Raw genomic sequence first — 9,724 nt, 5'->3', positions numbered from 1 at the left:
CCTACAAGAGTTTTCTCAAAACATTTCTATTTTCATCAGCAAGTCAAGGGTACATTTTAGTTGAAGGTTCAGCTGCCTCAACACAAAGTGTTGCCACAAACCTGACACACAGAAATGAGAAATGCAAATATGTGCAATAAGACAATAAGATGAAATGCAAAAAAAAAAAAAAAAAGGTGATTTTTTTTTTCCCAAAGATTGGAGTCCCAGAGCTTTGAAATATCGTACTTCCAGTACTATATTCACTCTCTTAACAACATTTTCCCTTCCGGTTAAGCTAAGATTTTAACTTTGGCTAGACTGTGCTTTCTTATATGTGGATAGCAGGTACCTACTTCCTGTACCTTCTGCCTTGCACAAAGGCTGGCCACAATCCTGGACTTCTGTGCAGCAAGCGTTTATGCATGAGTTTAGCTTCACGCTCTTCAGTTGCATTTCAATCCTAGTCTTTTTGCTGTATAAGAAATGCTGTATAATACCATTTCCTAGAAAGGTATGACATATACAGCTGATATTCCTTTGGAAAATTTTAAGTTACTTTCTTTAGACATAAATTTATGTCTCTTATATTTTGAAGCATGTGTGAGAGAGAGGCACCAAGGCAAAAAACTTCTTAATATAATAAAGTATTTCTCCAAGTTTTATATAGTGATCAAGCTTTCCAGGAATATAGGATGGATCTGTCTTCACATTACATCGTTATCACATACCTATAGTTTCCAAAAAATGCTAAAAGAATATTGGAAATAGGAATTCTTTTTCTGACTTCTTATTTTCTTTCATCCCAATTAATTTTGGAATGTAAGTCCATTTATTTCTTGTCAACTAGAGGGCAGCAGCCCTGACATTTGATCAGATACAAGATATTAATTCAGATAAAACCCTTTACTTGGGTTTTATTCAATTAATTAATTAATTAATGAAAAGAAAGCCACAGGTTGTTCCAGATAAACTAACCCTAATATTTCTAAGTCCAACGTTGTTGTAAGTGGTATAGCATCAAATGCCTTGGTACCTTACTCTAATGCCTTTGGGGTCATTTTAGACTTGTTTTTGTGGACGGTGCTATGTTCATCCACAAGCTACAAAAACAATTGCCTGCTCTATAGTAGGAAACTATGATTTTTCACAAATGTAAAGCATGAATTTTTAAGTAGTGGAAGGAATCTGTCCCAAGCAAGGTATATAGTTTAATTAAAGAGACACAGTTTAGGCCTAATAGACAATTAGCACTTTTTTAATAAGGAAAAGGAAGACATAAGGAAAAGCAAGCTTCTGATTACATAGTTTAGGAGAAGACAGATGTGGGTTTGTAGCTAAGGTGACTTGGTAGTTCCCAATGTTTTGATTTTTATATTCCTATTTTCAGTTTCTTCCGCAAAATGGAATTGTTCATGATAGGTCTTTTCCTCAAGTTGAACTTTGTGGACAAATTTTCAGATGAAATTGTTGAATTTTCAGGTGAAACCTGAGAATTGATGTTGAAGGCGTACATGATTTTCCCAACACTGAGCTTCCCAACAAACAGAAGAGTTTAAATATTGTTGTTCTTTGTTTCAGGGATTTGAGAACAGTAAAAGTGAGGTTATTGTTTCAAGAACATCTCTTTTATTTCCCCCAGAGCAATTTCACCTAACTCTGAAACTGTGGAAAGAGGGCATGGATCCTCAATGGAAACATTAGGCATGTGATAGGCATATTCTTCAAAAATATCATCTGCACTGAACATATGCCATTCACACACTCAATACGTGTGTAATGGAGCTTCAAATGTGCCATCACAGGACGATCAATCAGATCTTCTTAGGACTGAAGAGTCCTTCTGTATCAGCAAGGTCTACTATGGCATCATATTTGCAGATTAAAAGGGAGAAAATTGTCTCAGTGATCTCTTGGCTGGAGAATTGACAGTATGGAAGTAAAAGCAATGAGATGATTGCAAAGGGGCAAGTGGAATGAACAGGATAGGGCCAGAGACATGAGTCAAGCCTAACTCTACAATCCTCTGCTGTGCAACCTGCTGGCAGCATATACTGGTCTCTTAATGTCTTTCCAGTGATTGCCCCACGGGGAGGATGATAGCATTTTACTGTTTCCTACTACCTTATTTGTTCTGGACATAACAGTCTCCGCTGTAGGTCTGAAGGTATGAACCTTATCAGTAATGAAGTTTGGTGGCCCACATGGCTCCATATGATGATACAACATCCAGCTCTTGGTATTTTTTTCTCTCATTTTTTTCCCCTCACATTTATACTGCCACATTTAAAACACTGTGTTAAATGAACTTGAAAATTTCAGCCAGGTGTTCTGGACACTACTAGACTTCACCTTTCCCTGCAGAACAATTGCTCACTAGGACACCTCTCTCTAGTTGCTGTGGTGAAGATTTCATACAAAACCTAAAATGAGCAAGTGCTCTGTGCTAAAATAATCACTGGTGTTGCCCAGAGGCAGAAAATCACATTTCACAGTGATGTTTCAACATGTGAGTTGTTCTTGTGCGTGTCTGTGTTCACTGAAATAAAACCAAAACCTTTCGAAAATATTTGAGAAAATACAACAGCATCAAAATATATGTTTTGAAAAGAGGAGCAGAGAGATTACTGCAGAGGTTGCTGCAGGGAATCCGGCTTCCTATAATGACTCTGAGGATTATGTCAAAACCAGGTGTGTCTCTGTGAAACATTTCATTTCACCACGCTGGTGGCTGTCTAAACCACTATATTTGGTCTACGATACACCATTACAGCCATACTTCTAGCTAAGTAATCAGAGGCCTGTCTTAAGTCTCCTTTTATGCTCTTTTATGCCTACCAACTTACATTATTGAATTCTAAAGAAAAAAAAAAAAGTATTTTATTTTTTAAATTTGACTGAAAACTGTTCCTCTTCAATGTTTAGAACAAGCACAGTGCCACAGCTTACAGCAAAGTCACCTGTTTGCATTAAGAAACCTTTGGAAATTTCATACTAGCCATGGAGGCTTGTTATAGGGAGACATGTAAGACTTCTAAAAAGCTACTGTGAATACCTGAGATAGATAGGAAGATTTATACTTATTGCTCTTGATTGTGGGAACTTGAGCATTTTCTTGCTTTGTCTGTTTTATGAGTTGAGTATTCAATCACATAATCATTTTGCTGTATATTGGGAAGGAGAGAAAGAAGATACTTTCAAGTGTGTTGGAACATGAAAACAATAACACTAGGGACTGCATATCAAACAGGCACACAGACCCCCATAATTAATAATCTCTGTCCCCAAAAGAAAAAATAAAGATTTGAGACTGTGGAACTGCACAATTATAGCCTCAAAGCAATTCAGCTTGAGTAAGTGAAACAAGGACTGAGTTGTATGGACCTTCCTTATGGGGTCTTCCAGATTTTGGAGCTGGCGTGCAGTCATTCTGGTTTCTAATAGAAGCCAGGACAGTTCAAGCTAGATGGTGTTTCTCACTGTATTTCACTTGCAAACAGGGATGTTATTCAACTTTCTAAAAAACTAAGAAACCTCTCTGAACACTGATTTCTTCCTCTACCTGGAATATGCAAAGACCTGTTCAAGGAAACACGCTTGGATAGCAGATTTGGCATTCAAGTCTTTCATGGGTTGTTCGCTAAGTAATTATGTAGCATATAAAAGCATTCCATGATTCAGTTTTGCTGCTTTTATCAAGTATTTCAGCTAGGTATATCTATTTTGAAATCACAGTCCAGAAATTTTCAGTCAGTACAGAGGAAAACACTTTAACAAGGTTCTCCCTCTTTAGCAAACATTTGCTAATGGATTTCACAATAAGAACTCATGTTTTCACGATAAAAACACATGCAAACTAAACATGCTATATTTTGTGTGGGAACACCAAGAGTTTTCCATCTTCATTAAGGATGGGTTGGACCCAAACTTTTTTGCTATAGTTATTAAATCATATTACATGTTCTGGTGTTGACAGGTCTGGACTTCTTCCAGAATGCTATTGATACATAAGGCTGCATAATTTCTGACACTGGCTAATTTTTGAACAATGCTGTTTATTTGTTTTTTAGAGACACAACTGTGTGACTGATGGCTTTCTTTTATGAACAGGATGTATTCATTTTACTAGCTTGCATGTGTAATATGGCAGGGTATCAAAATGACTATCTGGATAACCAAGACAAATGGGAAAACTGAGTTGTTTGACTATTCTAAACTCTGGGAATGGTTTAAAAACTATTTCTCCTGGCTTCTCCTTCCCTGATTCCATTTGCTGCCTTCTTTCCTTTTGTCTCGGCAGCAGCGGTTTTCCAGGCAGGAGTTATTACACGGCCCAAGAGTCTTTTTAGCCAATTAACCTTTCTCCATAGCCTACATGCAGCCAAATGAGGTCTCAGGAGTAAATGAGGAGTTGTTTCCTTCTAGTTCTTTGAATGTACCCCCAGTTAATAATAATTTTACACCACCTCTTTTCGCACTTCTTTTGTGCAAACAAATTTCCAGCTAAGCCCGTTCCTTAAAACTTTATTTTAGGAGAAAGTTCTGGTGAATCCCATGCTTGAAGCAAGACCCATCACAGTGTTGCTCATTGTTAAGTTTTGATTAACGTTTTCTGTCAATTGTTGACTCACTCACTTTCCAGCATGTGCAAATATTTAGTTTCTTTCTTTTTCTGGAGCATGTTCTGTAAGAGCCCATTGCTGTTGTATCCAAGCAAATTTTCAACATCAACAATAATATTACCAATACAGTGGAGCTTTTGTGACATCCTTCTTTTAAGGGTCTCAGCCTGCTCAACTTAACTATCTCAGCATTCCCACTAAGCAACTAAGTGTTATTCTGTTGTTTTTCGTAGAGTGAGAACAGTAGGATGTAGCACTGGGAAATCCCTAACTGCAGGTCTGCGGCTGCAGGGTAGATCAGAGGTGGTATAAGACATCCAAGCATATTGAAAGCAGAGCTGAGGTCTGCAATCCTTAGGAAGACAGTTTCACAAGACCTGTTTACAGTCACATATTTGATGCTAACAAAAGTGAGCCAGTTGGGGTAAATTTTTTAAAGTTTGTGGTTAATCTAATGCAGGTTTTCCAGCAGTTCAACCATATCCATGAATAAATCACAGCCTTCCTTTCCTTGAAAGTCTGGATTCAAAACCTTTAAAATAAAGCTTATTTAGGCTGGCTGTTATCTGAAGTTCATCCTTGATGAGGCTGTCAAAAACAGAGCATCACTCTCCAGCTTGATTAGTAGAGCAGACATCTAGTGTTCTTTTGTGACTATGCTCTTCAATAAACTTTCAAAGACAGCAAGGTAAGCCTTAACACAAACCTTCCTCACAGAAGCCTAGAGGCAGAGTCTTTCGAAGTCAAATGACCCCCTGAGTCTCTGGGTCATAAACTCTCATACCATGGCCACGAAGTCCCTCTTCCTTCAGTTCTTCACAGCCCTTCAGGCTGCTTTTTCCTTTCTTCCAGCTCTCATCTTTTCCAGTTTTCTCAGCAGAAGGTAGTTGTATTTAAGATCCAAGAGTACCCCTGGTTTTCCCAGAACAGGGCTGATCTGCTGGGAATAACCTTGCTCTTCCTGTCTGATCATAAGAATGATGAATTAACATAGTTTTGCGTTTCTTGAAGGTCTCCCTGGAAGATCTAAACACCCATGTATATATTGAACTTCAAATGCCAATAGAAATAGGTCAAAAGCCCCTCACCAGAGAAAGGCTTTTGCTTGTCCCTACAATCAGTGGTTTCTACACCGATTGTTTTCCAGTCAGTATGAAATTGCAGCCCAGCCCCCAAAAACACTCTTGCTTGAAATGTCCTGTCCCTCATTCCCTAATTTGTAATACCCAAATTAAAAAAAAACCAAAACAACAACCAAACGAACACCACTCCACACCCCCTGCCCTTGATGAAACAGAGTGTCTTTATAACACTACAACTTCTGTTGCTGATGTCAAGGGTAAATCCTGGTTTCCATTAATTAGAAACAGGCTTGAATCCTGTCTCAGCAGTGCCACTGTAAGAGATTGCTTGATTGCTCTCTGAAGTGTCCTGCTGCCTGGAAGAGAGCCTTCCCTGTTACCTAATGATCACTAGGCATTTCTTCCTGTCCTGACCCCTGTGAAGAACACCCTGTTATTCTTTGATACACTGGAGGTGCATATTACAGCTCTGTTAAGGCACTGTGGTTTATATTTTCACTGTGTGTTTGGGTGGGGAATGCTTTGTTGTTATTCAGTCACCTTGAAATCACTCTTAATGCACGCCAAGTTATCCAAAGATGCAAATAAAAGCATTCATTCGCCGAAACCAAGCAGACCATGCAGCTTAAAAGGCTTACAAAAGACAAAGGTGAAGAAAAGAGAGAAAGAGTGCGCTTCATCTATTTGAAGTATGGGGTGGCTGCACCAGCCTAGCAGCTCATGCCGGCCTCAGCGCCCATGCTCAGGGACAGCATCAGGTAACGTAGTCTAATCTCACTTAGTGGGAACGTGTCTGGCTTGCCACCAGTCTGATTACTGAGGTACAGACCAGGTATTGCAGATCTATATTCTAGCTGCCAAAGATCCAGAAGGCTTCTCCATCGCCTTTTTCCTCAGGATCTCCTCAGTCTGACATGCAGGAGACCATAGGCAGGCAAACCATTACTTCTTCGTGGTGCTACTGCCTTTGGAGGCAACTGGGTCTCTCCATTAGTGCCCACATGGCAGCTTCCATAAGAGTGGAAATTCTAGTTCAGTCCACGGGACACATGGCTCAGTTTTCTATCTCTCTCAAGAGCCAGAAGTAGACCCCTTTGAACAATAACTCAGGCAAACTCCCTTTTCTCTCCTACCCCAGTACTCTCTTAGCCTTCATTTCAATCTCGAGCGATTTCCCGAGCCTTGAAATACCTTGAAATCAAGAGATATCCTTTGTGGCTTATTTCATAACTCCCAGGGCAGATCTCACTTCCAGGTACTTGGTTTGTCCTTCCTGAACCCACATAAACTTCATGCACCTACATGGAGTTTCTGTGTGGTGCCGCAAAAGCCAGTGACTCAAGCCCTTCCCGTGCTACAATGGGCAGAACGTATATGGGAATATATGCTTGCCTATAGCTGTTGGCCCATGATGTCATTCTGGCACCTAAAAAAGTGTGTATCACTGCTTTTCTGGTATGGCTGCAGGATGAATACACTGCACACCCATACTTGTCAGTTATTATACTAGGAAATACCAGGACTTCTAAACTGCTATGCTATGAAGTACCAGGGTAGCTCAACTTCAATCACTCTTGGGTATATAGATGAATCGATTATTATTTTTTTTGAGTACTCATCTATATAAACCTCAAGTGACTATAATAGTATGTATTTACCACATAGGGACACTTTAAAAACAAATTAATATTTGTGAAGCACTCAGAGTGACAAATGCTCTGAAATTTTACATGGAAGACATATTTTTAGAAAGCTGAGAGCCCGTAGTTAAATACATTATCACAATGCCTTCCCACATGAAAGCCGAGCAAAGGTTATTCAGATCACCATAACCTGTTGTACTCAGTGCAACCTTAATACTTGCTTTTTCAGTATTCCTCTGAGAACTTAATTAATAACAGACATGAATCCAAGTTACATGATCCTGATCTGGATCCAAATGTAGCTGAAATCTGAGGTAGCTCAGCCACATGATTTCTAAATAAGAATTGTCAGAAATACTGTGTTCCTCTCCCCCAGCATATCTGAAGTGAAAGATGACTTTGAGAGTCAAAATAAAACTCCACTGGCCCTATCAGAGAGGAGCATGCTAATGCTGAAATTCAACAGAAGAGCTAAAGGCATAAATTCAATTCTGCTGCCATCTTTTAATTAAGAGCATTAACATTTCTGTCTTTGGCCTCTTTCTTAGGACTGGCCCATACTTAGAAGAAAGCGTCCCAGGAGCACGAGGCAATTCTGTAATAGAAATAGCATGTCCTTTCTGCTCCTCAGCAGGCCGTTTCTAGGAAATTGAGTTGCTTTCTGAGAAGATGAGCCTATCGACCTATGCTCTTCAGCAACACACTGAGAAGCTGAGTTACCATTGGATGTGTTAGCCTGGTTTTTACTGTGATTCACAGCTGGAGTGGCAGAAGCCCTCGAAAGCTGCTTTTTCTCCTGTCCCCTAGCTACACGGATGACTTGCACTGCTGTCAAGTCATGTCTGACTGAGTACTCTGCCCTGTTCCAGTTCCTTGTTCACACCATAGCATAGGATACAAGGAGACTGCTGTGCTTGTGCAATCCTAAAACTACTTCTGATGTGGGTATCTCATGATGGTTTCTGAAGACGCTGAGGCATGAGAAGAACGTGAATATTTCAGAAGCACATTTGCTGTGTTATTAACATTCCTTCAGTGTGAACCTAGTGCCACTCTCTGTAAAGGGTTGTGTATATAAAACTAATAAATAGCCAAAAAATATAGAGATTTATGACAACGTATTGTTAAGTGTTCAACAGATAATGATGTTGTTTATTTTCATGGTATAAACCCTCTGTTTTATATATCCTGTGGTATGGTGCTTGTAACAATCTAGAACATATGACTACTGAATCTATTACTTAATCTTTGTTATACAATGAATGTTACTATAAAATGTAACCAAAATGTCTCATTACCTGAAAATCACAGAATCACAGAATCACAGAATTTTTAGAGTTGGAACGGACCTCTAGAGATCATCTAGTCCAACTCCCCCACTAAAGCAGGATTGCCCAGAGCACATTACTCAGGACTGCATCCAGGCGGGTTTTGAAAATCTCCAGAGAAGGGGACTCCACAACCTCCCTGGGCAGCCTGTGCCAGTGCTCTGTCACCCGAACTGTAAAGAAGTTTTTCCAGGTATTGGAACGGAACTTCCTATGTTCCAACGTGTGCCCGTTGCCCCTCGTCCTGTCACTGGGAACCACCAAGAAGAGTCTGGCTCCATCCTCCTTCAACCCACCCTTTAGATATTTGTAAGCAATAATAAGGTCTCCCCTCAGCCTTCTCTTCTCCAGGCTAAAGAGTCCCAGCTCTCTCAGCCTTTTCTCATAAGGGAGATGCTCCATTCCCTCAATCATCTTAGGTGCCCTTCGCTGGACTCTCTCCAGCAGTTCCCTGTCCCTCTTGAACTGAGGAGCCCAAAACTGGACACAGTATTCCAGTTGTGGCCTCACCAGTGCAGAGTAGAGCTGGAGAATGACCTCCCTCGACCTACTGGACACACTCTTCCCTATGCAGCCCAGGATTCCATTGGCCTTTTTGGTGACAAGGGCACACTGCTGGCTCATGGACAATTTACTGTCTACCAGGACCCCCAGATCCTTTAGGTTCCTCTCTGCCCAGCTCTCCAGCCTGTCCAGGTCACGCTGGATGGCAGCGCGGCCCTCTGGAGAGTCAGCCACCCCTCCCAGTTTGGTATCATCAGCAAACTTGCTGAGGATACAGTCTGTCCCCTCATCCAGGTCATTAATTAATATATTAAACAAAATTGGACTGAGTATTGACCCCTGGGGGACACCACTGGTTACAGGCCTCCAACTAGACTTCGTGCCACTGATCACAACCCTCTGAGTCCTGTCACACAGCCAGCTCTCAGTCCACATCACTGTCACCTCATCTAACCCACACTTCCTCAGCTTCCTAATGAGGATGCTATGGGAGACATAACTCTCTATTTAGCCAGGCTGGTCTTCTTCCCTGTTGGCTCGTTTTTCGAGCCATGGGGATGGCCTTC

At 40.7% G+C, this 9,724-nt stretch overlaps 1 protein-coding gene across 1 annotated transcript in view; it reads right to left on the bottom strand.

Moving 5' to 3' along the window:
* Nucleotides 1-9,724, bottom strand: part of PDHA1 (pyruvate dehydrogenase (lipoamide) alpha 1) — a 67,947-nt gene that overhangs the window by 48,063 nt on the left and 10,160 nt on the right. The window lies entirely within an intron of this gene.

This window comes from Charadrius vociferus, unplaced genomic scaffold (assembly GCF_000708025.1).
Source record: "Charadrius vociferus isolate BGI_N301 unplaced genomic scaffold, ASM70802v2 scaffold200, whole genome shotgun sequence".
In the NCBI taxonomy this organism is placed as follows: domain Eukaryota; kingdom Metazoa; phylum Chordata; class Aves; order Charadriiformes; family Charadriidae; genus Charadrius; species Charadrius vociferus.
Note: the sequence above shows the minus strand (reverse complement) of the source record. Positions and strands in the feature narration are given on the sequence as shown.